Source organism: Haliotis rufescens, unplaced genomic scaffold (assembly GCF_023055435.1).
Source record: "Haliotis rufescens isolate VD_foot unplaced genomic scaffold, xgHalRufe1.0.p SCAF_2, whole genome shotgun sequence".
Classification (NCBI taxonomy): domain Eukaryota; kingdom Metazoa; phylum Mollusca; class Gastropoda; order Lepetellida; family Haliotidae; genus Haliotis; species Haliotis rufescens.
The window spans coordinates 21,577,483-21,602,088 of NW_025963890.1; the positions used below are offsets into that span (position 1 = coordinate 21,577,483).

General features: G+C 41.6%; 36 non-coding genes across 36 annotated transcripts; 19 read left to right on the forward strand and 17 right to left on the reverse strand.

Annotated features, from left to right (window-relative positions):
• The first annotated feature begins 423 nt into the window (after positions 1-423).
• On the forward strand, positions 424-516 carry Trnay-gua. Its single transcript has 2 exons — positions 424-460; positions 481-516. It is a non-coding gene; the product is annotated as a tRNA-Tyr (tRNA).
• A 187-nt stretch (positions 517-703) lies between these two features.
• Trnal-caa lies at positions 704-827 on the reverse strand. The gene is made up of 2 exons: positions 790-827; positions 704-749 (listed from the first exon to the last, which is right to left on the reverse strand). It is a non-coding gene; the product is annotated as a tRNA-Leu (tRNA).
• A 566-nt stretch (positions 828-1,393) lies between these two features.
• Positions 1,394-1,486, forward strand: Trnay-gua. The gene is made up of 2 exons: positions 1,394-1,430; positions 1,451-1,486. It is a non-coding gene; the product is annotated as a tRNA-Tyr (tRNA).
• A 186-nt stretch (positions 1,487-1,672) lies between these two features.
• Positions 1,673-1,796, reverse strand: Trnal-caa. The gene is made up of 2 exons: positions 1,759-1,796; positions 1,673-1,718 (listed from the first exon to the last, which is right to left on the reverse strand). It is a non-coding gene; the product is annotated as a tRNA-Leu (tRNA).
• A 566-nt stretch (positions 1,797-2,362) lies between these two features.
• Positions 2,363-2,455, forward strand: Trnay-gua. Its single transcript has 2 exons — positions 2,363-2,399; positions 2,420-2,455. It is a non-coding gene; the product is annotated as a tRNA-Tyr (tRNA).
• Positions 2,456-2,641: 186 nt separating this feature from the next.
• Trnal-caa lies at positions 2,642-2,765 on the reverse strand. The gene is made up of 2 exons: positions 2,728-2,765; positions 2,642-2,687 (listed from the first exon to the last, which is right to left on the reverse strand). It is a non-coding gene; the product is annotated as a tRNA-Leu (tRNA).
• Positions 2,766-3,331: 566 nt separating this feature from the next.
• On the forward strand, positions 3,332-3,424 carry Trnay-gua. The gene is made up of 2 exons: positions 3,332-3,368; positions 3,389-3,424. It is a non-coding gene; the product is annotated as a tRNA-Tyr (tRNA).
• Positions 3,425-3,611: 187 nt separating this feature from the next.
• On the reverse strand, positions 3,612-3,735 carry Trnal-caa. The gene is made up of 2 exons: positions 3,698-3,735; positions 3,612-3,657 (listed from the first exon to the last, which is right to left on the reverse strand). It is a non-coding gene; the product is annotated as a tRNA-Leu (tRNA).
• Positions 3,736-4,301: 566 nt separating this feature from the next.
• Positions 4,302-4,394, forward strand: Trnay-gua. The gene is made up of 2 exons: positions 4,302-4,338; positions 4,359-4,394. It is a non-coding gene; the product is annotated as a tRNA-Tyr (tRNA).
• A 186-nt stretch (positions 4,395-4,580) lies between these two features.
• Trnal-caa lies at positions 4,581-4,704 on the reverse strand. The gene is made up of 2 exons: positions 4,667-4,704; positions 4,581-4,626 (listed from the first exon to the last, which is right to left on the reverse strand). It is a non-coding gene; the product is annotated as a tRNA-Leu (tRNA).
• Positions 4,705-5,270: 566 nt separating this feature from the next.
• Trnay-gua lies at positions 5,271-5,363 on the forward strand. The gene is made up of 2 exons: positions 5,271-5,307; positions 5,328-5,363. It is a non-coding gene; the product is annotated as a tRNA-Tyr (tRNA).
• A 186-nt stretch (positions 5,364-5,549) lies between these two features.
• Positions 5,550-5,673, reverse strand: Trnal-caa. The gene is made up of 2 exons: positions 5,636-5,673; positions 5,550-5,595 (listed from the first exon to the last, which is right to left on the reverse strand). It is a non-coding gene; the product is annotated as a tRNA-Leu (tRNA).
• Positions 5,674-6,239: 566 nt separating this feature from the next.
• Positions 6,240-6,332, forward strand: Trnay-gua. Its single transcript has 2 exons — positions 6,240-6,276; positions 6,297-6,332. It is a non-coding gene; the product is annotated as a tRNA-Tyr (tRNA).
• Positions 6,333-6,518: 186 nt separating this feature from the next.
• Positions 6,519-6,642, reverse strand: Trnal-caa. Its single transcript has 2 exons — positions 6,605-6,642; positions 6,519-6,564 (listed from the first exon to the last, which is right to left on the reverse strand). It is a non-coding gene; the product is annotated as a tRNA-Leu (tRNA).
• Positions 6,643-7,208: 566 nt separating this feature from the next.
• On the forward strand, positions 7,209-7,301 carry Trnay-gua. The gene is made up of 2 exons: positions 7,209-7,245; positions 7,266-7,301. It is a non-coding gene; the product is annotated as a tRNA-Tyr (tRNA).
• Positions 7,302-7,487: 186 nt separating this feature from the next.
• On the reverse strand, positions 7,488-7,611 carry Trnal-caa. Its single transcript has 2 exons — positions 7,574-7,611; positions 7,488-7,533 (listed from the first exon to the last, which is right to left on the reverse strand). It is a non-coding gene; the product is annotated as a tRNA-Leu (tRNA).
• Positions 7,612-14,039: 6,428 nt separating this feature from the next.
• Positions 14,040-14,163, reverse strand: Trnal-caa. Its single transcript has 2 exons — positions 14,126-14,163; positions 14,040-14,085 (listed from the first exon to the last, which is right to left on the reverse strand). It is a non-coding gene; the product is annotated as a tRNA-Leu (tRNA).
• A 566-nt stretch (positions 14,164-14,729) lies between these two features.
• Positions 14,730-14,822, forward strand: Trnay-gua. Its single transcript has 2 exons — positions 14,730-14,766; positions 14,787-14,822. It is a non-coding gene; the product is annotated as a tRNA-Tyr (tRNA).
• Positions 14,823-15,008: 186 nt separating this feature from the next.
• Positions 15,009-15,132, reverse strand: Trnal-caa. The gene is made up of 2 exons: positions 15,095-15,132; positions 15,009-15,054 (listed from the first exon to the last, which is right to left on the reverse strand). It is a non-coding gene; the product is annotated as a tRNA-Leu (tRNA).
• Positions 15,133-15,698: 566 nt separating this feature from the next.
• On the forward strand, positions 15,699-15,791 carry Trnay-gua. Its single transcript has 2 exons — positions 15,699-15,735; positions 15,756-15,791. It is a non-coding gene; the product is annotated as a tRNA-Tyr (tRNA).
• An 876-nt stretch (positions 15,792-16,667) lies between these two features.
• On the forward strand, positions 16,668-16,760 carry Trnay-gua. The gene is made up of 2 exons: positions 16,668-16,704; positions 16,725-16,760. It is a non-coding gene; the product is annotated as a tRNA-Tyr (tRNA).
• A 186-nt stretch (positions 16,761-16,946) lies between these two features.
• Trnal-caa lies at positions 16,947-17,070 on the reverse strand. The gene is made up of 2 exons: positions 17,033-17,070; positions 16,947-16,992 (listed from the first exon to the last, which is right to left on the reverse strand). It is a non-coding gene; the product is annotated as a tRNA-Leu (tRNA).
• Positions 17,071-17,636: 566 nt separating this feature from the next.
• On the forward strand, positions 17,637-17,729 carry Trnay-gua. The gene is made up of 2 exons: positions 17,637-17,673; positions 17,694-17,729. It is a non-coding gene; the product is annotated as a tRNA-Tyr (tRNA).
• Positions 17,730-17,915: 186 nt separating this feature from the next.
• Trnal-caa lies at positions 17,916-18,039 on the reverse strand. Its single transcript has 2 exons — positions 18,002-18,039; positions 17,916-17,961 (listed from the first exon to the last, which is right to left on the reverse strand). It is a non-coding gene; the product is annotated as a tRNA-Leu (tRNA).
• Positions 18,040-18,605: 566 nt separating this feature from the next.
• Trnay-gua lies at positions 18,606-18,698 on the forward strand. The gene is made up of 2 exons: positions 18,606-18,642; positions 18,663-18,698. It is a non-coding gene; the product is annotated as a tRNA-Tyr (tRNA).
• Positions 18,699-18,885: 187 nt separating this feature from the next.
• Positions 18,886-19,009, reverse strand: Trnal-caa. Its single transcript has 2 exons — positions 18,972-19,009; positions 18,886-18,931 (listed from the first exon to the last, which is right to left on the reverse strand). It is a non-coding gene; the product is annotated as a tRNA-Leu (tRNA).
• Positions 19,010-19,575: 566 nt separating this feature from the next.
• On the forward strand, positions 19,576-19,668 carry Trnay-gua. The gene is made up of 2 exons: positions 19,576-19,612; positions 19,633-19,668. It is a non-coding gene; the product is annotated as a tRNA-Tyr (tRNA).
• Positions 19,669-19,855: 187 nt separating this feature from the next.
• On the reverse strand, positions 19,856-19,979 carry Trnal-caa. Its single transcript has 2 exons — positions 19,942-19,979; positions 19,856-19,901 (listed from the first exon to the last, which is right to left on the reverse strand). It is a non-coding gene; the product is annotated as a tRNA-Leu (tRNA).
• A 566-nt stretch (positions 19,980-20,545) lies between these two features.
• Trnay-gua lies at positions 20,546-20,638 on the forward strand. Its single transcript has 2 exons — positions 20,546-20,582; positions 20,603-20,638. It is a non-coding gene; the product is annotated as a tRNA-Tyr (tRNA).
• Positions 20,639-21,514: 876 nt separating this feature from the next.
• On the forward strand, positions 21,515-21,607 carry Trnay-gua. Its single transcript has 2 exons — positions 21,515-21,551; positions 21,572-21,607. It is a non-coding gene; the product is annotated as a tRNA-Tyr (tRNA).
• A 186-nt stretch (positions 21,608-21,793) lies between these two features.
• On the reverse strand, positions 21,794-21,917 carry Trnal-caa. Its single transcript has 2 exons — positions 21,880-21,917; positions 21,794-21,839 (listed from the first exon to the last, which is right to left on the reverse strand). It is a non-coding gene; the product is annotated as a tRNA-Leu (tRNA).
• Positions 21,918-22,483: 566 nt separating this feature from the next.
• Trnay-gua lies at positions 22,484-22,576 on the forward strand. The gene is made up of 2 exons: positions 22,484-22,520; positions 22,541-22,576. It is a non-coding gene; the product is annotated as a tRNA-Tyr (tRNA).
• A 186-nt stretch (positions 22,577-22,762) lies between these two features.
• On the reverse strand, positions 22,763-22,886 carry Trnal-caa. The gene is made up of 2 exons: positions 22,849-22,886; positions 22,763-22,808 (listed from the first exon to the last, which is right to left on the reverse strand). It is a non-coding gene; the product is annotated as a tRNA-Leu (tRNA).
• A 566-nt stretch (positions 22,887-23,452) lies between these two features.
• Trnay-gua lies at positions 23,453-23,545 on the forward strand. Its single transcript has 2 exons — positions 23,453-23,489; positions 23,510-23,545. It is a non-coding gene; the product is annotated as a tRNA-Tyr (tRNA).
• Positions 23,546-23,731: 186 nt separating this feature from the next.
• Trnal-caa lies at positions 23,732-23,855 on the reverse strand. Its single transcript has 2 exons — positions 23,818-23,855; positions 23,732-23,777 (listed from the first exon to the last, which is right to left on the reverse strand). It is a non-coding gene; the product is annotated as a tRNA-Leu (tRNA).
• Positions 23,856-24,421: 566 nt separating this feature from the next.
• Trnay-gua lies at positions 24,422-24,514 on the forward strand. Its single transcript has 2 exons — positions 24,422-24,458; positions 24,479-24,514. It is a non-coding gene; the product is annotated as a tRNA-Tyr (tRNA).
• Positions 24,515-24,606: the final 92 nt, after the last annotated feature.

Sequence of the window (24,606 nt, forward strand, 5' to 3'; positions counted from 1 at the left end):
CTGTGTTCTTGTCAATTTCACGCCTTTCCGTTTCAACGTAAGTGATGTGATGGATTGACTCTTCATGCAACTCTCGATTGTCACGAGGTTTGGGCTTGCCATATGGTCTTCACACGTTGGAAACAAATAACAGTGTTGCACGTTCAGGTTGTCTTCACCTGGTGGAGCATGATTTTAAGGATTAGGCTCTCTGTTAAAAGATACCATACTGACAGCTGGATATTTCAACTTGTCCGACTGGAGATTGGTGTAAGGAGACATATTTGTATGTGAGGTTGAAATGAACCTTCAATAATATTAAGCAGGTTGCTGCCCATAACACACTGTCGCCCAGGAGGAAGTAGGTGAGCAGTCAAGCGAGGAAAGTCCTATTGATTTGAGAGAAAATCAGCCTAGCTATTAAAACGAACTCAAATGTCAGCACCCGTGATAGCTCAGTTGGTAGAGCGGAGGACTGTAGTGGCAAGGCTGTAATTGGCAATCCTTAGGTCGCTGGTTCAAATCCGGCTCGCGGGACAACTTTTTGTATCAATCACCAATTTATGAAGAACGAACATCGTTTCATTTGCATGTTTGTACCATTAATCACATTTTTACGTACCAGTCTTCCAAAATGATACCAGGACTCGCACATGTCTGCTATTATCCAAATGAAGGCAATATGCTTTAGGAAAGGCCATGTTTGAAGGGAGAAAAAAAAGTGTGTCAGAAGTGGGATTTGAACCCACGCCCACATTCGTGGACCAGAACACCCGTATCTCCACTATGGGAGAAGGTCTGATGCAATACCTTGAGTCTGGCGCCTTAGACCGCTCGGCCATCCTGACAACGATGTTGAAAGTGATAACTCTACGCTTTTGTAGAGACAAACCATGGACAAACATGTTGCTGTTTTTCAGTCATGTTGATTCTACCTACAACCCTGCATGCATTTGGGATAGTTTCAGAGCTACTCATTTCATCATTCAATCTGTGTTCTTGTCAATTTCACGCCTTTCCGTTTCAACGTAAGTGATGTGATGGATTGACTCTTCATGCAACTCTCGATTGTCACGAGGTTTGGGCTTGCCATATGGTCTTCACACGTTTCAAACAAATAACAGTGTTGCACGTTCAGGTTGTCTTCACCTGGTGGAGCATGATTTTAAGGATTAGGCTCTCTGTTAAAAGATACCATACTGACCGCTGGATATTTCAACTTGTCCGACTGGAGATTGGTGTAAGGAGACATATTTGTATGTGAGGTTGAAATGAACCTTCAATAATATTAAGCAGGTTGCTGCCCATAACACACTGTCGCCCAGGAGGAAGTAGGTGAGCAGTCAAGCGAGGAAAGTCCTATTGATTTGAGAGAAAATCAGCCTAGCTATTAAAACGAACTCAAATGTCAGCACCCGTGATAGCTCAGTTGGTAGAGCGGAGGACTGTAGTGGCAAGGCTGTAATTGGCAATCCTTAGGTCGCTGGTTCAAATCCGGCTCGCGGGACAACTTTTTGTATCAATCACCAATTTATGAAGAACGAACATCGTTTCATTTGCATGTTTGTACCATTAATCACATTTTTACGTACCAGTCTTCCAAAATGATACCAGGACTCGCACATGTCTGCTATTATCCAAATGAAGGCAATATGCTTTAGGAAAGGCCATGTTTGAAGGGAGAAAAAAAGTGTGTCAGAAGTGGGATTTGAAACCACGCCCACATTCGTGGACCAGAACACCCGTATCTCCACTATGGGAGAAGGTCTGATGCAATACCTTGAGTCTGGCGCCTTAGACCGCTCGGCCATCCTGACAACGATGTTGAAAGTGATAACTCTACGCTTTTGTAGAGACAAACCATGGACAAACATGTTGCCGTTTTTCAGTCATGTTGATTCTACCTACAACCCTGCATGCATTTGGGATAGTTTCAGAGCTACTCATTTCATCATTCAATCTGTGTTCTTGTCAATTTCACGCCTTTCCGTTTCAACGTAAGTGATGTGATGGATTGACTCTTCATGCAACTCTCGATTGTCACGAGGTTTGGGCTTGCCATATGGTCTTCACACGTTGGAAACAAATAACAGTGTTGCACGTTCAGGTTGTCTTCACCTGGTGGAGCATGATTTTAAGGATTAGGCTCTCTGTTAAAAGATACCATACTGACAGCTGGATATTTCAACTTGTCCGACTGGAGATTGGTGTAAGGAGACATATTTGTATGTGAGGTTGAAATGAACCTTCAATAATATTAAGCAGGTTGCTGCCCATAACACACTGTCGCCCAGGAGGAAGTAGGTGAGCAGTCAAGCGAGGAAAGTCCTATTGATTTGAGAGAAAATCAGCCTAGCTATTAAAACGAACTCAAATGTCAGCACCCGTGATAGCTCAGTTGGTAGAGCGGAGGACTGTAGTGGCAAGGCTGTAATTGGCAATCCTTAGGTCGCTGGTTCAAATCCGGCTCGCGGGACAACTTTTTGTATCAATCACCAATTTATGAAGAACGAACATCGTTTCATTTGCATGTTTGTACCATTAATCACATTTTTACGTACCAGTCTTCCAAAATGATACCAGGACTCGCACATGTCTGCTATTATCCAAATGAAGGCAATATGCTTTAGGAAAGGCCATGTTTGAAGGGAGAAAAAAAGTGTGTCAGAAGTGGGATTTGAACCCACGCCCACATTCGTGGACCAGAACACCCGTATCTCCACTATGGGAGAAGGTCTGATGCAATACCTTGAGTCTGGCGCCTTAGACCGCTCGGCCATCCTGACAACGATGTTGAAAGTGATAACTCTACGCTTTTGTAGAGACAAACCATGGACAAACATGTTGCCGTTTTTCAGTCATGTTGATTCTACCTACAACCCTGCATGCATTTGGGATAGTTTCAGAGCTACTCATTTCATCATTCAATCTGTGTTCTTGTCAATTTCACGCCTTTCCGTTTCAACGTAAGTGATGTGATGGATTGACTCTTCATGCAACTCTCGATTGTCACGAGGTTTGGGCTTGCCATATGGTCTTCACACGTTGGAAACAAATAACAGTGTTGCACGTTCAGGTTGTCTTCACCTGGTGGAGCATGATTTTAAGGATTAGGCTCTCTGTTAAAAGATACCATACTGACAGCTGGATATTTCAACTTGTCCGACTGGAGATTGGTGTAAGGAGACATATTTGTATGTGAGGTTGAAATGAACCTTCAATAATATTAAGCAGGTTGCTGCCCATAACACACTGTCGCCCAGGAGGAAGTAGGTGAGCAGTCAAGCGAGGAAAGTCCTATTGATTTGAGAGAAAATCAGCCTAGCTATTAAAACGAACTCAAATGTCAGCACCCGTGATAGCTCAGTTGGTAGAGCGGAGGACTGTAGTGGCAAGGCTGTAATTGGCAATCCTTAGGTCGCTGGTTCAAATCCGGCTCGCGGGACAACTTTTTGTATCAATCACCAATTTATGAAGAACGAACATCGTTTCATTTGCATGTTTGTACCATTAATCACATTTTTACGTACCAGTCTTCCAAAATGATACCAGGACTCGCACATGTCTGCTATTATCCAAATGAAGGCAATATGCTTTAGGAAAGGCCATGTTTGAAGGGAGAAAAAAAAGTGTGTCAGAAGTGGGATTTGAACCCACGCCCACATTCGTGGACCAGAACACCCGTATCTCCACTATGGGAGAAGGTCTGATGCAATACCTTGAGTCTGGCGCCTTAGACCGCTCGGCCATCCTGACAACGATGTTGAAAGTGATAACTCTACGCTTTTGTAGAGACAAACCATGGACAAACATGTTGCTGTTTTTCAGTCATGTTGATTCTACCTACAACCCTGCATGCATTTGGGATAGTTTCAGAGCTACTCATTTCATCATTCAATCTGTGTTCTTGTCAATTTCACGCCTTTCCGTTTCAACGTAAGTGATGTGATGGATTGACTCTTCATGCAACTCTCGATTGTCACGAGGTTTGGGCTTGCCATATGGTCTTCACACGTTTCAAACAAATAACAGTGTTGCACGTTCAGGTTGTCTTCACCTGGTGGAGCATGATTTTAAGGATTAGGCTCTCTGTTAAAAGATACCATACTGACCGCTGGATATTTCAACTTGTCCGACTGGAGATTGGTGTAAGGAGACATATTTGTATGTGAGGTTGAAATGAACCTTCAATAATATTAAGCAGGTTGCTGCCCATAACACACTGTCGCCCAGGAGGAAGTAGGTGAGCAGTCAAGCGAGGAAAGTCCTATTGATTTGAGAGAAAATCAGCCTAGCTATTAAAACGAACTCAAATGTCAGCACCCGTGATAGCTCAGTTGGTAGAGCGGAGGACTGTAGTGGCAAGGCTGTAATTGGCAATCCTTAGGTCGCTGGTTCAAATCCGGCTCGCGGGACAACTTTTTGTATCAATCACCAATTTATGAAGAACGAACATCGTTTCATTTGCATGTTTGTACCATTAATCACATTTTTACGTACCAGTCTTCCAAAATGATACCAGGACTCGCACATGTCTGCTATTATCCAAATGAAGGCAATATGCTTTAGGAAAGGCCATGTTTGAAGGGAGAAAAAAAGTGTGTCAGAAGTGGGATTTGAACCCACGCCCACATTCGTGGACCAGAACACCCGTATCTCCACTATGGGAGAAGGTCTGATGCAATACCTTGAGTCTGGCGCCTTAGACCGCTCGGCCATCCTGACAACGATGTTGAAAGTGATAACTCTACGCTTTTGTAGAGACAAACCATGGACAAACATGTTGCCGTTTTTCAGTCATGTTGATTCTACCTACAACCCTGCATGCATTTGGGATAGTTTCAGAGCTACTCATTTCATCATTCAATCTGTGTTCTTGTCAATTTCACGCCTTTCCGTTTCAACGTAAGTGATGTGATGGATTGACTCTTCATGCAACTCTCGATTGTCACGAGGTTTGGGCTTGCCATATGGTCTTCACACGTTGGAAACAAATAACAGTGTTGCACGTTCAGGTTGTCTTCACCTGGTGGAGCATGATTTTAAGGATTAGGCTCTCTGTTAAAAGATACCATACTGACAGCTGGATATTTCAACTTGTCCGACTGGAGATTGGTGTAAGGAGACATATTTGTATGTGAGGTTGAAATGAACCTTCAATAATATTAAGCAGGTTGCTGCCCATAACACACTGTCGCCCAGGAGGAAGTAGGTGAGCAGTCAAGCGAGGAAAGTCCTATTGATTTGAGAGAAAATCAGCCTAGCTATTAAAACGAACTCAAATGTCAGCACCCGTGATAGCTCAGTTGGTAGAGCGGAGGACTGTAGTGGCAAGGCTGTAATTGGCAATCCTTAGGTCGCTGGTTCAAATCCGGCTCGCGGGACAACTTTTTGTATCAATCACCAATTTATGAAGAACGAACATCGTTTCATTTGCATGTTTGTACCATTAATCACATTTTTACGTACCAGTCTTCCAAAATGATACCAGGACTCGCACATGTCTGCTATTATCCAAATGAAGGCAATATGCTTTAGGAAAGGCCATGTTTGAAGGGAGAAAAAAAGTGTGTCAGAAGTGGGATTTGAACCCACGCCCACATTCGTGGACCAGAACACCCGTATCTCCACTATGGGAGAAGGTCTGATGCAATACCTTGAGTCTGGCGCCTTAGACCGCTCGGCCATCCTGACAACGATGTTGAAAGTGATAACTCTACGCTTTTGTAGAGACAAACCATGGACAAACATGTTGCCGTTTTTCAGTCATGTTGATTCTACCTACAACCCTGCATGCATTTGGGATAGTTTCAGAGCTACTCATTTCATCATTCAATCTGTGTTCTTGTCAATTTCACGCCTTTCCGTTTCAACGTAAGTGATGTGATGGATTGACTCTTCATGCAACTCTCGATTGTCACGAGGTTTGGGCTTGCCATATGGTCTTCACACGTTGGAAACAAATAACAGTGTTGCACGTTCAGGTTGTCTTCACCTGGTGGAGCATGATTTTAAGGATTAGGCTCTCTGTTAAAAGATACCATACTGACAGCTGGATATTTCAACTTGTCCGACTGGAGATTGGTGTAAGGAGACATATTTGTATGTGAGGTTGAAATGAACCTTCAATAATATTAAGCAGGTTGCTGCCCATAACACACTGTCGCCCAGGAGGAAGTAGGTGAGCAGTCAAGCGAGGAAAGTCCTATTGATTTGAGAGAAAATCAGCCTAGCTATTAAAACGAACTCAAATGTCAGCACCCGTGATAGCTCAGTTGGTAGAGCGGAGGACTGTAGTGGCAAGGCTGTAATTGGCAATCCTTAGGTCGCTGGTTCAAATCCGGCTCGCGGGACAACTTTTTGTATCAATCACCAATTTATGAAGAACGAACATCGTTTCATTTGCATGTTTGTACCATTAATCACATTTTTACGTACCAGTCTTCCAAAATGATACCAGGACTCGCACATGTCTGCTATTATCCAAATGAAGGCAATATGCTTTAGGAAAGGCCATGTTTGAAGGGAGAAAAAAAGTGTGTCAGAAGTGGGATTTGAACCCACGCCCACATTCGTGGACCAGAACACCCGTATCTCCACTATGGGAGAAGGTCTGATGCAATACCTTGAGTCTGGCGCCTTAGACCGCTCGGCCATCCTGACAACGATGTTGAAAGTGATAACTCTACGCTTTTGTAGAGACAAACCATGGACAAACATGTTGCCGTTTTCCAGTCATGTTGATTCTACCTACAACCCTGCATGCATTTGGGATAGTTTCAGAGCTACTCATTTCATCATTCAATCTGTGTTCTTGTCAATTTCACGCCTTTCCGTTTCAACGTAAGTGATGTGATGGATTGACTCTTCATGCAACTCTCGATTGTCACGAGGTTTGGGCTTGCCATATGGTCTTCACACGTTGGAAACAAATAACAGTGTTGCACGTTCAGGTTGTCTTCACGTGGTGGAGCATGATTTTAAGGATTAGGCTCTCTGTTAAAAGATACCATACTGACCGCTGGATATTTCAACTTGTCCGACTGGAGATTGGTGTAAGGAGACATATTTGTATGTGAGGTTGAAATGAACCTTCAATAATATTAAGCAGGTTGCTGCCCATAACACACTGTCGCCCAGGAGGAAGTAGGTGAGCAGTCAAGCGAGGAAAGTCCTATTGATTTGAGAGAAAATCAGCCTAGCTATTAAAACGAACTCAAATGTCAGCACCCGTGATAGCTCAGTTGGTAGAGCGGAGGACTGTAGTGGCAAGGCTGTAATTGGCAATCCTTAGGTCGCTGGTTCAAATCCGGCTCGCGGGACAACTTTTTGTATCAATCACCAATTTATGAAGAACGAACATCGTTTCATTTGCATGTTTGTACCATTAATCACATTTTTACGTACCAGTCTTCCAAAATGATACCAGGACTCGCACATGTCTGCTATTATCCAAATGAAGGCAATATGCTTTAGGAAAGGCCATGTTTGAAGGGAGAAAAAAAGTGTGTCAGAAGTGGGATTTGAACCCACGCCCACATTCGTGGACCAGAACACCCGTATCTCCACTATGGGAGAAGGTCTGATGCAATACCTTGAGTCTGGCGCCTTAGACCGCTCGGCCATCCTGACAACGATGTTGAAAGTGATAACTCTACGCTTTTGTAGAGACAAACCATGGACAAACATGTTGCCGTTTTTCAGTCATGTTGATTCTACCTACAACCCTGCATGCATTTGGGATAGTTTCAGAGCTACTCATTTCATCATTCAATCTGTGTTCTTGTCAATTTCACGCCTTTCCGTTTCAACGTAAGTGATGTGATGGATTGACTCTTCATGCAACTCTCGATTGTCACGAGGTTTGGGCTTGCCATATGGTCTTCACACGTTGGAAACAAATAACAGTGTTGCACGTTCAGGTTGTCTTCACCTGGTGGAGCATGATTTTAAGGATTAGGCTCTCTGTTAAAAGATACCATACTGACCGCTGGATATTTCAACTTGTCCGACTGGAGATTGGTGTAAGGAGACATATTTGTATGTGAGGTTGAAATGAACCTTCAATAATATTAAGCAGGTTGCTGCCCATAACACACTGTCGCCCAGGAGGAAGTAGGTGAGCAGTCAAGCGAGGAAAGTCCTATTGATTTGAGAGAAAATCAGCCTAGCTATTAAAACGAACTCAAATGTCAGCACCCGTGATAGCTCAGTTGGTAGAGCGGAGGTTTACCTCCCTTGCTTCGGAGGTGTGTGGACGTGCTGACTATCGAGCAACACAGATTCTCAGATTAAATCGTTCACAAGTTCCGTAGAATACCAGATTTACGCTAACAAGGTAGGCAACACTTTGATATGTAGTTGTGTGAGGACCTTAAACATTTGCATGCACATTTGTGCATGCTTTTGACATTGTTTGTCTCTGAATCTCCCACGCTCGCTGGGTTCAAAATGGCGGACACCAAACAGAAAAGAAAATATCTGAAAGATTGCACGATTGAAGTGAATGTTGGTAACAACAAAGTGATTAGTGCTAGTGTATTATCTTGTGCACTATTGGAATATGTGTCCGATGTATGGGCGTGCGTCCTAAAAGGTACAGAATGCTATGATGTCACTGTCCCAGACAGTAACGAGGCAAGGATTCTTGCAGAAACTGATGACTTGAAAATAGGAGGTACACCAGTTAACTTCAGGTTACTTCATAGTGAAAGCGTCGTAGTGTCATTCCTACACCTTCCACCCTACATTGATGATGAGGAAATTGTAAACATGTTGATCAAAAGGGGTATCACTTTGAAAAGTGATATTAAACACAGGACCCTGAAAGGCACCAGCATTTTTGATGGTACCAGATATGTGCGCGTCGCTTTCCCCCCCGAGTGTAAATCCTTGCCATACTCCATGGGTTTCAACACATTAGATGGTTATCGATACTTTCGTGTGATTCATAATAATCAAGAACGGTTGTGTTTTAAATGCAACTCGGGAGACCATATGGTTAAAGAATGCCCAAATACCAAATGCTTTAAGTGCAACGGACATGGCCACATTGCCAAAAACTGCAACGAAGGAAGAACACTTAAACGTAGTTGTGAACTGTGCTCTCTACCTATTGGTAGCTGCAGCTGTTTCCTAGACGAGGAGGACAACTGTCAGTACAGCATGTCAGAGGAGTCTGAGCTAGAAAAGGAACTTGTCCCTGAAAGGTCATGGGATGAAGAACCTTTGGATAACGATGATACATCTGTTGAGGACTTTGAAACTGAAGAAAAGAAAAGAAACAAAGATGGACCAATAGAGGGAAAAGGAGAAGAAAATGAAGAGGAAAAACTTGATGAAGCCTCTGAAATTCCTTGTACAAACCGTGTTGGAGATGACATGGAGAGTGATGATAAGACAATGAGACAGTCGTTGCCTCAAGATGGACATGAAAATATAGCACCTTCTAAATGGAACAAATCTTCGAAGAAAAGAGGAAGAAGAAATAAACTACAACCCAAGATCACAGACTGTGTAATTCAGAACAATGACTTAAAAAATAAATTGAGAGAAAGTAAAAAAGATGAACAAAAGAAGAAGAAAGAAGAAAAGGTTAACGATCGACGAGAAATATCTGGCGTGTCTGAGAATGGTATATAAACTAACAATGTGTTTGTACATACATTTCATATTTATATTTGCAATGGTCACAACATGGTCATGGAATGTGAATGGACTCCGTGATGTCACTAAAATGCAAAATGTATTCTCTATACTAACGAATTCCCACGTCAATATTGCCTTTTTGCAGGAGACCTTTTGGTCTGATGAATTCATTGAAAAATATAAATATTTATGGCCAGGAACAATTTTATACTCTAATGCTGGTAATAATAGAAAAGGCGTTGCTCTTTTGATCTCTCCTGACTTTGAACAAAAGGTGGCCATTCTTGAAAAAGACAATGATGGAAGACTACTAAAGGCGTCTCTATCTCTTGAAGATAAAACAGTGATTTTATTAAATGTGTATGCCCCAAACGATCCTAGAGAGAGAATACCTTTTTTCAATAATTTAATGAAATGGGTTAATCATGAGCATTTAATTTGCGCTGGAGATTTTAATGAAATTCTTGATCCTTCACTTGATAAAGGTCCCAATAACATAACGTTTAACATCCAAAGTAGCAATGTGTTAAACAACTTTCTTCACAAAAACAACCTAATTGATATATGGCGGTACAAAAACTATGACAAAAAAGAGTTTTCTCGAATACAGTCTGTATTAGGAGTTATTAAACAATCTCGGATTGATCTGATATTTGTTTCAAGAAACCTTATTTCAAATATTATCAACTGTTACATTAGATATTCCTCTGTGAGTGATCACAATATTGTTGTATCAAGGTTAGACTTTTCTCCTATAGAAAGGGGTCCTGGTGTATGGATTTTTAATAATCAGCTTCTTGACGATTGCGCATTTTATCAAAAGATCACTGAAATAATAGAAGAGGCAAAAGGGTGCCCTTTACTTAAAACTGAACCATTGATATGGTGGGATAACTTGAAATATCAGTTCAAAAAGTTTTCCAGGTACTATGCATCTAAAAAAAGCAATCATGAAAAAGCTGATTATTTTAAAATTCAAAATAAGCTTAGAAAAGAATATCATAAGATATCCTCCATTCCTGGCTATGTATCTTCTGTTTTACAATCAATAGAAAATGAGCTGGAGACATACGAGATTAACAAATGCCAAGGAGCTATTCTCAGGTCAAAGGCAAAGTGGACTCTCGATTCCGACAGAAATACCTCATACTTTTTAAATCTAGAAAAAACAAAACAGCAAGCAAACTCGATCAAAGAATTATTTAGAGGAGATGGTACAATAGCCAACAACACAGAGGATATCTTGGATACTGCTCAACAATTTTACTCCTCTTTATTCACTGCTGAACACTGTAATGTAGAAAAACAACAGGACATAGTTAATAATATCAAGGACAAGCTTTCCGAAGATGAGAGGAATTCATGCGAAGTACATATTTCTCAGAGTGAGCTTACTGTGGCACTCAAAGGTATGCAGAAAAATAAATCACCAGGCCCAGATGGTCTAACAGTTGAATTTTATTTGAAGTTTTGGAACATTTTATGCCCCTTCTTCATACAAGTTGTCGATTGTGTACACAAAGAAAACAGTCTTTCACGTACCATGAAAAAGAGTATAATTAGTTTATTTTATAAAAAGAAAGGTGACAAGAGAGACATTAAATGTTACAGGCCTATTTCATTGATAAATGTAGATTGTAAACTAATATCCAGAGTGTTGTCATTAAGATTACGAACTGTCATGTCCTCAATTGTCTCCCCTGAACAATCTTGCTGTGTACCAGGAAGAGACATAGCTAACAACCTTCACTCCCTAAGAGATGTTATTGACATTGTAAATAATCGTGATGATGATGATTCATATCTCATCAAAATAGATCAAGAGAAAGCTTTTGACAGAGTCTCACATCAATACTTATTTCAAATTCTCAGAAAATTTAACTTTGGAGATTCCTTCATTTCATGGATTAAAATTCTCTATACTGATATGCATAGTTCTGTTAAATGCAATGGCCATTTGACGCCTTATTTTCCTTTAACTCGTGGTGTTCGTCAAGGAGATCCAATGAGCTCCATGCTGTACGTTTTGGTGTCAGAGCCACTTAATCTCCTAGTTAAGAACAATCCTGAAATCCACGGAATAAATATCAACAATGACATTTATTCTTTGATATATCAACATGCTGATGACACTTCAATCACTGTTTCAGATGTCAACTCCGTCGAAGAAACATTTAGCACAGTTAACTCATACTGTGAAGGAACGGGAGCAAAAATCAACATCGAAAAATCAGAAGTTTTGTTATTGGGTAAAAATAACCTTCGTGGCTGTTCAATCAACGTCCCGGTTAAAATAAAAAAAGATTGTGTTGAAATATTAGGCATTTATTTCGGCAAGGATAAAGCAATGTGTGAAACGTTGAATTGGAGAAAGAAAATGGACAAAATTCAAACATTGTTAAATTCATGGTTACGTAGACAACTTACTCTACAGGGTAGAGCAGTTGTAATAAATATCCTTATGAGTTCCCGCTTATGGTATGCGTTTACTGTACTACCTGTCCCACAATGGGTTGAGCATAGATTTACTCAGATATTTAGTAAATTCTTGTGGCACAATAAAACTGCCAAAATAACATCAGATACCTGTATTGGTATTTGTTTAGATGGTGGTCTGAATATACCAAAGTTGTGTTTTAAAAAATATGCACTGAGACTTAAGTTGCTGAGGGCTTTTGCTAATTCCCAGCTTAATTGTATTTGGAAACAAACAATGCTATATTTTATGTCACATCTTCTGAAAATGAACTTGGGAATTCATGTTTTATCTCTTGAACATAATAAGGGTGATTTACAAGACAAAAGCCCATTTTATGCTGAGCTATTATCTGCATGGAATGAAATTACTGGAGGGAAAAGACCCTTGCTTCAAAATGTAGATGATATCATGAATCAACCACTTTTCAAAAATCCATTAATTACTTTCAATGGAAAAACTCTAATGTTTCAATCGTTTATTTCAAGTGGAATTATTTGTATTAAACATATTTGTTTTGAAGTTATTCCAAAATTCATGTCCTCACAAATTATTGTAGACATTGTACATGATACTTTACCTGAAATGGACATAAACACTATACAACAATGCTATGCAATCATTTTATACGCGCTTCCATCAGAATGGAAAAATATCATTTTGTCTGATGTTGGCAAAAACCTTCCCTCTGGAGACATCTTCTGCACGATTGATGGACAGGACATGTCAGTTGAAGTTTTAACAGCTAAATTTTGCTACGAAATATTCAGACAAAAACACTTCAAAAAGCCAGTTGCTATTTCTTTTTGGAATAATATTGCTTTGGACATTAATTGGAAAGATATTTGGCTGAATGTGTGGCAGAAAGATAAATCAACAGACTCTATACAGTTGGATTTTAAAATTGCTCACAATATTATCTTTACATATGATAAACTGTGCAAAATTGGATTGTCAAACACTGATGTTTGTCCTGTATGTCAAAATGAAACAGAGGACATTTTACATTTGTTTATCTTCTGCCAAGAGTTATCTTCCTTGCAATCTCTATTAATTGACATGTTGACAGATGTTTGTCAAGATTCAGGGTTTAGTCTTGGACAGTTATACCTCTGGTTACTGTTTGGATTCCTGCCAGAAAAGAAGTTGTCATGTAAACCCTTCATGAACATTGTATTGTCAATATATCGAATTGCTGTATTTAAAAGAAGAGTTATTATGAGTCAGGAAACAATCTCATTTCACATGAAAGCTTTTTTCAAATCTTTGATTAAGCGTCATTTCAGCCTTTTGTTGTTTCACTATTCAAAAATGAATCAATTACATATCTTTATTCAAAGATATATAATGACCAATACATTTATCACATTAGATGGAAATGAGATTGTTCTCAAACCTCCTCTAGAATAGAAACATGTAACATGTAACGTGTAAAGAGCATGTTCAATCTGCATTCCTCTTTTTGTATATGTAAAGACGTGTTTAGATAATCAAATGTAAAAAACTATTTCTCATATTTTCTGTCTGTAGAATCGGAATGTTATCCACTGCCACCCTACTTCTGTGATAACCTTTTTATTTTTGTGGTGGCTGTGGCAGCACTGTCTGCGTCTGTAATAAGTTCCCGTGAATAAATTTTATCAAGAAAAAAAAAAAAAAAAAAAAAAAAAAGTTGGTAGAGCGGAGGACTGTAGTGGCAAGGCTGTAATTGGCAATCCTTAGGTCGCTGGTTCAAATCCGGCTCGCGGGACAACTTTTTGTATCAATCACCAATTTATGAAGAACGAACATCGTTTCATTTGCATGTTTGTACCATTAATCACATTTTTACGTACCAGTCTTCCAAAATGATACCAGGACTCGCACATGTCTGCTATTATCCAAATGAAGGCAATATGCTTTAGGAAAGGCCATGTTTGAAGGGAGAAAAAAAGTGTGTCAGAAGTGGGATTTGAACCCACGCCCACATTCGTGGACCAGAACACCCGTATCTCCACTATGGGAGAAGGTCTGATGCAATACCTTGAGTCTGGCGCCTTAGACCGCTCGGCCATCCTGACAACGATGTTGAAAGTGATAACTCTACGCTTTTGTAGAGACAAACCATGGACAAACATGTTGCCGTTTTTCAGTCATGTTGATTCTACCTACAACCCTGCATGCATTTGGGATAGTTTCAGAGCTACTCATTTCATCATTCAATCTGTGTTCTTGTCAATTTCACGCCTTTCCGTTTCAACGTAAGTGATGTGATGGATTGACTCTTCATGCAACTCTCGATTGTCACGAGGTTTGGGCTTGCCATATGGTCTTCACACGTTGGAAACAAATAACAGTGTTGCACGTTCAGGTTGTCTTCACCTGGTGGAGCATGATTTTAAGGATTAGGCTCTCTGTTAAAAGATACCATACTGACCGCTGGATATTTCAACTTGTCCGACTGGAGATTGGTGTAAGGAGACATATTTGTATGTGAGGTTGAAATGAACCTTCAATAATATTAAGCAGGTTGCTGCCCATAACACACTGTCGCCCAGGAGGAAGTAGGTGAGCAGTCAAGCGAGGAAAGTCCTATTGATTTGAGAGAAAATCAGCCTAGCTATTAAAACGAACTCAAATGTCAGCACCCGTGATAGCTCAGTTGGTAGAGCGGAGGACTGTAGTGGCAAGGCTGTAATTGGCAATCCTTAGGTCGCTGGTTCAAATCCGGCTCGCGGGACAACTTTTTGTATCAATCACCAATTTATGAAGAACGAACATCGTTTCATTTGCATGTTTGTACCATTAATCACATTTTTACGTACCAGTCTTCCAAAATGATACCAGGACTCGCACATGTCTGCTATTATCCAAATGAAGGCAATATGCTTTAGGAAAGGCCATGTTTGAAGGGAGAAAAAAAGTGTGTCAGAAGTGGGATTTGAACCCACGCCCACATTCGTGGACCAGAACACCCGTATCTCCACTATGGGAGAAGGTCTGATGCAATACCTTGAGTCTGGCGCCTTAGACCGCTCGGCCATCCTGACAACGATGTTGAAAGTGATAACTCTACGCTTTTGTAGAGACAAACCATGGACAAACATGTTGCCGTTTTTCAGTCATGTTGATTCTACCTACAACCCTGCATGCATTTGGGATAGTTTCAGAGCTACTCATTTCATCATTCAATCTGTGTTCTTGTCAATTTCACGCCTTTCCGTTTCAACGTAAGTGATGTGATGGATTGACTCTTCATACAACTCTCGATTGTCACGAGGTTTGGGCTTGCCATATGGTCTTCACACGTTGGAAACAAATAACAGTGTTGCACGTTCAGGTTGTCTTCACGTGGTGGAGCATGATTTTAAGGATTAGGCTCTCTGTTAAAAGATACCATACTGACCGCTGGATATTTCAACTTGTCCGACTGGAGATTGGTGTAAGGAGACATATTTGTATGTGAGGTTGAAATGAACCTTCAATAATATTAAGCAGGTTGCTGCCCATAACACACTGTCGCCCAGGAGGAAGTAGGTGAGCAGTCAAGCGAGGAAAGTCCTATTGATTTGAGAGAAAATCAGCCTAGCTATTAAAACGAACTCAAATGTCAGCACCCGTGATAGCTCAGTTGGTAGAGCGGAGGACTGTAGTGGCAAGGCTGTAATTGGCAATCCTTAGGTCGCTGGTTCAAATCCGGCTCGCGGGACAACTTTTTGTATCAATCACCAATTTATGAAGAACGAACATCGTTTCATTTGCATGTTTGTACCATTAATCACATTTTTACGTACCAGTCTTCCAAAATGATACCAGGACTCGCACATGTCTGCTATTATCCAAATGAAGGCAATATGCTTTAGGAAAGGCCATGTTTGAAGGGAGAAAAAAAGTGTGTCAGAAGTGGGATTTGAACCCAAGCCCACATTCGTGGACCAGAACACCCGTATCTCCACTATGGGAGAAGGTCTGATGCAATACCTTGAGTCTGGCGCCTTAGACCGCTCGGCAATCCTGACAACGATGTTGAAAGTGATAACTCTACGCTTTTGTAGAGACAAACCATGGACAAACATGTTGCCGTTTTTCAGTCATGTTGATTCTACCTACAACCCTGCATGCATTTGGGATAGTTTCAGAGCTACTCATTTCATCATTCAATCTGTGTTCTTGTCAATTTCACGCCTTTCCGTTTCAACGTAAGTGATGTGATGGATTGACTCTTCATGCAACTCTCGATTGTCACGAGGTTTGGGCTTGCCATATGGTCTTCACACGTTGGAAACAAATAACAGTGTTGCACGTTCAGGTTGTCTTCACCTGGTGGAGCATGATTTTAAGGATTAGGCTCTCTGTTAAAAGATACCATACTGACCGCTGGATATTTCAACTTGTCCGACTGGAGATTGGTGTAAGGAGACATATTTGTATGTGAGGTTGAAATGAACCTTCAATAATATTAAGCAGGTTGCTGCCCATAACACACTGTCGCCCAGGAGGAAGTAGGTGAGCAGTCAAGCGAGGAAAGTCCTATTGATTTGAGAGAAAATCAGCCTAGCTATTAAAACGAACTCAAATGTCAGCACCCGTGATAGCTCAGTTGGTAGAGCGGAGGACTGTAGTGGCAAGGCTGTAATTGGCAATCCTTAGGTCGCTGGTTCAAATCCGGCTCGCGGGACAACTTTTTGTATCAATCACCAATTTATGAAGAACGAACATCGTTTCATTTGCATGTTTGTACCATTAATCACATTTTTACGTACCAGTCTTCCAAAATGATACCAGGACTCGCACATGTCTGCTATTATCCAAATGAAGGCAATATGCTTTAGGAAAGGCCATGTTTGAAGGGAGAAAAAAAGTGTGTCAGAAGTGGGATTTGAACCCACGCCCACATTCGTGGACCAGAACACCCGTATCTCCACTATGGGAGAAGGTCTGATGCAATACCTTGAGTCTGGCGCCTTAGACCGCTCGGCCATCCTGACAACGATGTTGAAAGTGATAACTCTACGCTTTTGTAGAGACAAACCATGGACAAACATGTTGCCGTTTTTCAGTCATGTTGATTCTACCTACAACCCTGCATGCATTTGGGATAGTTTCAGAGCTACTCATTTCATCATTCAATCTGTGTTCTTGTCAATTTCACGCCTTTCCGTTTCAACGTAAGTGATGTGATGGATTGACTCTTCATGCAACTCTCGATTGTCACGAGGTTTGGGCTTGCCATATGGTCTTCACACGTTTCAAACAAATAACAGTGTTGCACGTTCAGGTTGTCTTCACCTGGTGGAGCATGATTTTAAGGATTAGGCTCTCTGTTAAAAGATACCATACTGACCGCTGGATATTTCAACTTGTCCGATTGGAGATTGGTGTAAGGAGACATATTTGTATGTGAGGTTGAAATGAACTTTCAATAATATTAAGCAGGTTGCTGCCCATAACACACTGTCGCCCAGGAGGAAGTAGGTGAGCAGTCAAGCGAGGAAAGTCCTATTGATTTGAGAGAAAATCAGCCTAGCTATTAAAACGAACTCAAATGTCAGCACCCGTGATAGCTCAGTTGGTAGAGCGGAGGACTGTAGTGGCAAGGCTGTAATTGGCAATCCTTAGGTCGCTGGTTCAAATCCGGCTCGCGGGACAACTTTTTGTATCAATCACCAATTTATGAAGAACGAACATCGTTTCATTTGCATGTTTGTACCATTAATCACATTTTTACGTACCAGTCTTCCAAAATGATACCAGGACTCGCACATGTCTGCTATTATCCAAATGAAGGCAATATGCTTTAGGAAAGGCCATGTTTGAAGGGAGAAAAAAAGTGTGTCAGAAGTGGGATTTGAACCCACGCCCACATTCGTGGACCAGAACACCCGTATCTCCACTATGGGAGAAGGTCTGATGCAATACCTTGAGTCTGGCGCCTTAGACCGCTCGGCCATCCTGACAACGATGTTGAAAGTGATAACTCTACGCTTTTGTAGAGACAAACCATGGACAAACATGTTGCCGTTTTTCAGTCATGTTGATTCTACCTACAACCCTGCATGCATTTGGGATAGTTTCAGAGCTACTCATTTCATCATTCAATCTGTGTTCTTGTCAATTTCACGCCTTTCCGTTTCAACGTAAGTGATGTGATGGATTGACTCTTCATGCAACTCTCGATTGTCACGAGGTTTGGGCTTGCCATATGGTCTTCACACGTTTCAAACAAATAACAGTGTTGCACGTTCAGGTTGTCTTCACCTGGTGGAGCATGATTTTAAGGATTAGGCTCTCTGTTAAAAGATACCATACTGACCGCTGGATATTTCAACTTGTCCGACTGGAGATTGGTGTAAGGAGACATATTTGTATGTGAGGTTGAAATGAACCTTCAATAATATTAAGCAGGTTGCTGCCCATAACACACTGTCGCCCAGGAGGAAGTAGGTGAGCAGTCAAGCGAGGAAAGTCCTATTGATTTGAGAGAAAATCAGCCTAGCTATTAAAACGAACTCAAATGTCAGCACCCGTGATAGCTCAGTTGGTAGAGCGGAGGACTGTAGTGGCAAGGCTGTAATTGGCAATCCTTAGGTCGCTGGTTCAAATCCGGCTCGCGGGACAACTTTTTGTATCAATCACCAATTTATGAAGAACGAACATCGTTTCATTTGCATGTTTGTACCATTAATCACATTTTTACGTACCAGTCTTCCAAAATGATACCAGGACTCGCACATGTCTGCTATTATCCAAATGAAGGCAATATGCTTTAGGAAAGGCCATGTTTGAAGGGAGAAAAAAAAGTGTGTCAGAAGTGGGATTTGAACCCACGCCCACATTCGTGGACCAGAACACCCGTATCTCCACTATGGGAGAAGGTCTGATGCAATACCTTGAGTCTGGCGCCTTAGACCGCTCGGCCATCCTGACAACGATGTTGAAAGTGATAACTCTACGCTTTTGTAGAGACAAACCATGGACAAACATGTTGCCGTTTTTCAGTCATGTTGATTCTACCTACAACCCTGCATGCATTTGGGATAGTTTCAGAGCTACTTATTTCATCATTCAATCTGTGTTCTTGTCAATTTCACGCCTTTCCGTTTCAACGTAAGTGATGTGATGGATTGACTCTTCATGCAACTCTCGATTGTCACGAGGTTTGGGCTTGCCATATGGTCTTCACACGTTGGAAACAAATAACAGTGTTGCACGTTTAGGTTGTCTTCACGTGGTGGAGCATGATTTTAAGGATTAGGCTCTCTGTTAAAAGATACCATACTGACCGCTGGATATTTCAACTTGTCCGACTGGAGATTGGTGTAAGGAGACATATTTGTATGTGAGGTTGAAATGAACCTTCAATAATATTAAGCAGGTTGCTGCCCATAACACATTGTCGCCAAGGAGGAAGTAGGTGAGCAGTCAAGCGAGGAAAGTCCTATTGATTTGAGAGAAAATCAGCCTAGCTATTAAAACGAACTCAAATGTCAGCACCCGTGATAGCTCAGTTGGTAGAGCGGAGGACTGTAGTGGCAAGGCTGTAATTGGCAATCCTTAGGTCGCTGGTTCAAATCCGGCTCGCGGGACAACTTTTTGTATCAATCACCAATTTATGAAGAACGAACATCGTTTCATTTGCATGTTTGTACCATTAATCACATTTTTACGTACCAGTCTTCCAAAATGATACCAGGACTCGCACATGTCTGCTATTATCCAAATGAAGGCAATATGCTTTAGGAAAGGCCATGTTTGAAGGGAGAAAAAAAAGTGTGTCAGAAGTGGGATTTGAACCCACGCCCACATTCGTGGACCAGAACACCCGTATCTCCACTATGGGAGAAGGTCTGATGCAATACCTTGAGTCTGGCGCCTTAGACCGCTCGGCCATCCTGACAACGATGTTGAAAGTGATAACTCTACGCTTTTGTAGAGACAAACCATGGACAAACATGTTGCCGTTTTTCAGTCATGTTGATTCTACCTACAACCCTGCATGCATTTGGGATAGTTTCAGAGCTACTTATTTCATCATTCAATCTGTGTTCTTGTCAATTTCACGCCTTTCCGTTTCAACGTAAGTGATGTGATGGATTGACTCTTCATGCAACTCTCGATTGTCACGAGGTTTGGGCTTGCCATATGGTCTTCACACGTTGGAAACAAATAACAGTGTTGCACGTTTAGGTTGTCTTCACGTGGTGGAGCATGATTTTAAGGATTAGGCTCTCTGTTAAAAGATACCATACTGACCGCTGGATATTTCAACTTGTCCGACTGGAGATTGGTGTAAGGAGACATATTTGTATGTGAGGTTGAAATGAACCTTCAATAATATTAAGCAGGTTGCTGCCCATAACACATTGTCGCCAAGGAGGAAGTAGGTGAGCAGTCAAGCGAGGAAAGTCCTATTGATTTGAGAGAAAATCAGCCTAGCTATTAAAACGAACTCAAATGTCAGCACCCGTGATAGCTCAGTTGGTAGAGCGGAGGACTGTAGTGGCAAGGCTGTAATTGGCAATCCTTAGGTCGCTGGTTCAAATCCGGCTCGCGGGACAACTTTTTGTATCAATCACCAATTTATGAAGAACGAACATCGTTTCATTTGCATGTTTGTACCATTAATCACATTTTTACGTACCAGTCTTCCAAAATGATACCAGGACTCGCACATGTCTGCTATTATCCAAATGAAGGCAATATGCTTTAGGAAAGGCCATGTTTGAAGGGAGAAAAAAAGTGTGTCAGAAGTGGGATTTGAACCCAAGCCCACATTCGTGGACCAGAACACCCGTATCTCCACTATGGGAGAAGGTCTGATGCAATACCTTGAGTCTGGCGCCTTAGACCGCTCGGCAATCCTGACAACGATGTTGAAAGTGATAACTCTACGCTTTTGTAGAGACAAACCATGGACAAACATGTTGCCGTTTTTCAGTCATGTTGATTCTACCTACAACCCTGCATGCATTTGGGATAGTTTCAGAGCTACTCATTTCATCATTCAATCTGTGTTCTTGTCAATTTCACGCCTTTCCGTTTCAACGTAAGTGATGTGATGGATTGACTCTTCATGCAACTCTCGATTGTCACGAGGTTTGGGCTTGCCATATGGTCTTCACACGTTTCAAACAAATAACAGTGTTGCACGTTCAGGTTGTCTTCACCTGGTGGAGCATGATTTTAAGGATTAGGCTCTCTGTTAAAAGATACCATACTGACCGCTGGATATTTCAACTTGTCCGACTGGAGATTGGTGTAAGGAGACATATTTGTATGTGAGGTTGAAATGAACCTTCAATAATATTAAGCAGGTTGCTGCCCATAACACACTGTCGCCCAGGAGGAAGTAGGTGAGCAGTCAAGCGAGGAAAGTCCTATTGATTTGAGAGAAAATCAGCCTAGCTATTAAAACGAACTCAAATGTCAGCACCCGTGATAGCTCAGTTGGTAGAGCGGAGGACTGTAGTGGCAAGGCTGTAATTGGCAATCCTTAGGTCGCTGGTTCAAATCCGGCTCGCGGGACAACTTTTTGTATCAATCACCAATTTATGAAGAACGAACATCGTTTCATTTGCATGTTTGTACCATTAATCACATTTTTACGTACCAGTCTTCCAAAATGATACCAGGACTCGCACATGTCTGCTATTATCCAAATGAAGGCAATATGCTTTAGGAAAGGCCATGTTTGAAGGGAGAAAAAAAGTGTGTAAGAAGTGGGATTTGAACCCACGCCCACATTCGTGGACCAGAACACCCGTATCTCCACTATGGGAGAAGGTCTGATGCAATACCTTGAGTCTGGCGCCTTAGACCGCTCGGCCATCCTGACAACGATGTTGAAAGTGATAACTCTACGCTTTTGTAGAGACAAACCATGGACAAACATGTTGCCGTTTTTCAGTCATGTTGATTCTACCTACAACCCTGCATGCATTTGGGATAGTTTCAGAGCTACTCATTTCATCATTCAATCTGTGTTCTTGTCAATTTCACGCCTTTCCGTTTCAACGTAAGTGATGTGATGGATTGACTCTTCATGCAACTCTCGATTGTCACGAGGTTTGGGCTTGCCATATGGTCTTCACACGTTTCAAACAAATAACAGTGTTGCACGTTCAGGTTGTCTTCACCTGGTGGAGCATGATTTTAAGGATTAGGCTCTCTGTTAAAAGATACCATACTGACCGCTGGATATTTCAACTTGTCCGACTGGAGATTGGTGTAAGGAGACATATTTGTATGTGAGGTTGAAATGAACCTTCAATAATATTAAGCAGGTTGCTGCCCATAACACACTGTCGCCCAGGAGGAAGTAGGTGAGCAGTCAAGCGAGGAAAGTCCTATTGATTTGAGAGAAAATCAGCCTAGCTATTAAAACGAACTCAAATGTCAGCACCCGTGATAGCTCAGTTGGTAGAGCGGAGGACTGTAGTGGCAAGGCTGTAATTGGCAATCCTTAGGTCGCTGGTTCAAATCCGGCTCGCGGGACAACTTTTTGTATCAATCACCAATTTATGAAGAACGAACATCGTTTCATTTGCATGTTTGTACCATTAATCACATTTTTACGTACCAGTCTTCCAAAATGATACCAGGACTCGCACATGTCTGCTATTATCCAAATGAAGGCAATATGCTTTAGGAAAGGCCATGTTTGAAGGGAGAAAAAAAGTGTGTCAGAAGTGGGATTTGAACCCACGCCCACATTCGTGGACCAGAACACCCGTATCTCCACTATGGGAGAAGGTCTGATGCAATACCTTGAGTCTGGCGCCTTAGACCGCTCGGCCATCCTGACAACGATGTTGAAAGTGATAACTCTACGCTTTTGTAGAGACAAACCATGGACAAACATGTTGCCGTTTTTCAGTCATGTTGATTCTACCTACAACCCTGCATGCATTTGGGATAGTTTCAGAGCTACTCATTTCATCATTCAATCTGTGTTCTTGTCAATTTCACGCCTTTCCGTTTCAACGTAAGTGATGTGATGGATTGACTCTTCATGCAACTCTCGATTGTCACGAGGTTTGGGCTTGCCATATGGTCTTCACACGTTTCAAACAAATAACAGTGTTGCACGTTCAGGTTGTCTTCACCTGGTGGAGCATGATTTTAAGGATTAGGCTCTCTGTTAAAAGATACCATACTGACCGCTGGATATTTCAACTTGTCCGATTGGAGATTGGTGTAAGGAGACATATTTGTATGTGAGGTTGAAATGAACTTTCAATAATATTAAGCAGGTTGCTGCCCATAACACACTGTCGCCCAGGAGGAAGTAGGTGAGCAGTCAAGCGAGGAAAGTCCTATTGATTTGAGAGAAAATCAGCCTAGCTATTAAAACGAACTCAAATGTCAGCACCCGTGATAGCTCAGTTGGTAGAGCGGAGGACTGTAGTGGCAAGGCTGTAATTGGCAATCCTTAGGTCGCTGGTTCAAATCCGGCTCGCGGGACAACTTTTTGTATCAATCACCAATTTATGAAGAACGAACATCGTTTCATTTGCATGTTTGTACCATTAATCACATTTTTACGTACCAGTCTTCCAAAATGATACCAGGACTCGCACATGTCTGCTATTATCCAAATGAAGGCAATATGCTTTAGGAAAGGCCATGTTTGAAGGGAGAAAAAAAGTGTGTCAGAAGTGGGATTTGAACCCACGCCCACATTCGTGGACCAGAACACCCGTATCTCCACTATGGGAGAAGGTCTGATGCAATACCTTGAGTCTGGCGCCTTAGACCGCTCGGCCATCCTGACAACGATGTTGAAAGTGATAACTCTACGCTTTTGTAGAGACAAACCATGGACAAACATGTTGCCGTTTTTCAGTCATGTTGATTCTACCTACAACCCTGCATGCATTTGGGATAGTTTCAGAGCTACTCATTTCATCATTCAATCTGTGTTCTTGTCAATTTCACGCCTTTCCGTTTCAACGTAAGTGATGTGATGGATTGACTCTTCATGCAACTCTCGATTGTCACGAGGTTTGGGCTTGCCATATGGTCTTCACACGTTTCAAACAAATAACAGTGTTGCACGTTCAGGTTGTCTTCACCTGGTGGAGCATGATTTTAAGGATTAGGCTCTCTGTTAAAAGATACCATACTGACCGCTGGATATTTCAACTTGTCCGACTGGAGATTGGTGTAAGGAGACATATTTGTATGTGAGGTTGAAATGAACCTTCAATAATATTAAGCAGGTTGCTGCCCATAACACACTGTCGCCCAGGAGGAAGTAGGTGAGCAGTCAAGCGAGGAAAGTCCTATTGATTTGAGAGAAAATCAGCCTAGCTATTAAAACGAACTCAAATGTCAGCACCCGTGATAGCTCAGTTGGTAGAGCGGAGGACTGTAGTGGCAAGGCTGTAATTGGCAATCCTTAGGTCGCTGGTTCAAATCCGGCTCGCGGGACAACTTTTTGTATCAATCACCAATTTATGAAGAACGAACATCGTTTCATTTGCATGTTTGTACCATTAATCACATTTTTACGTACCAGTCTT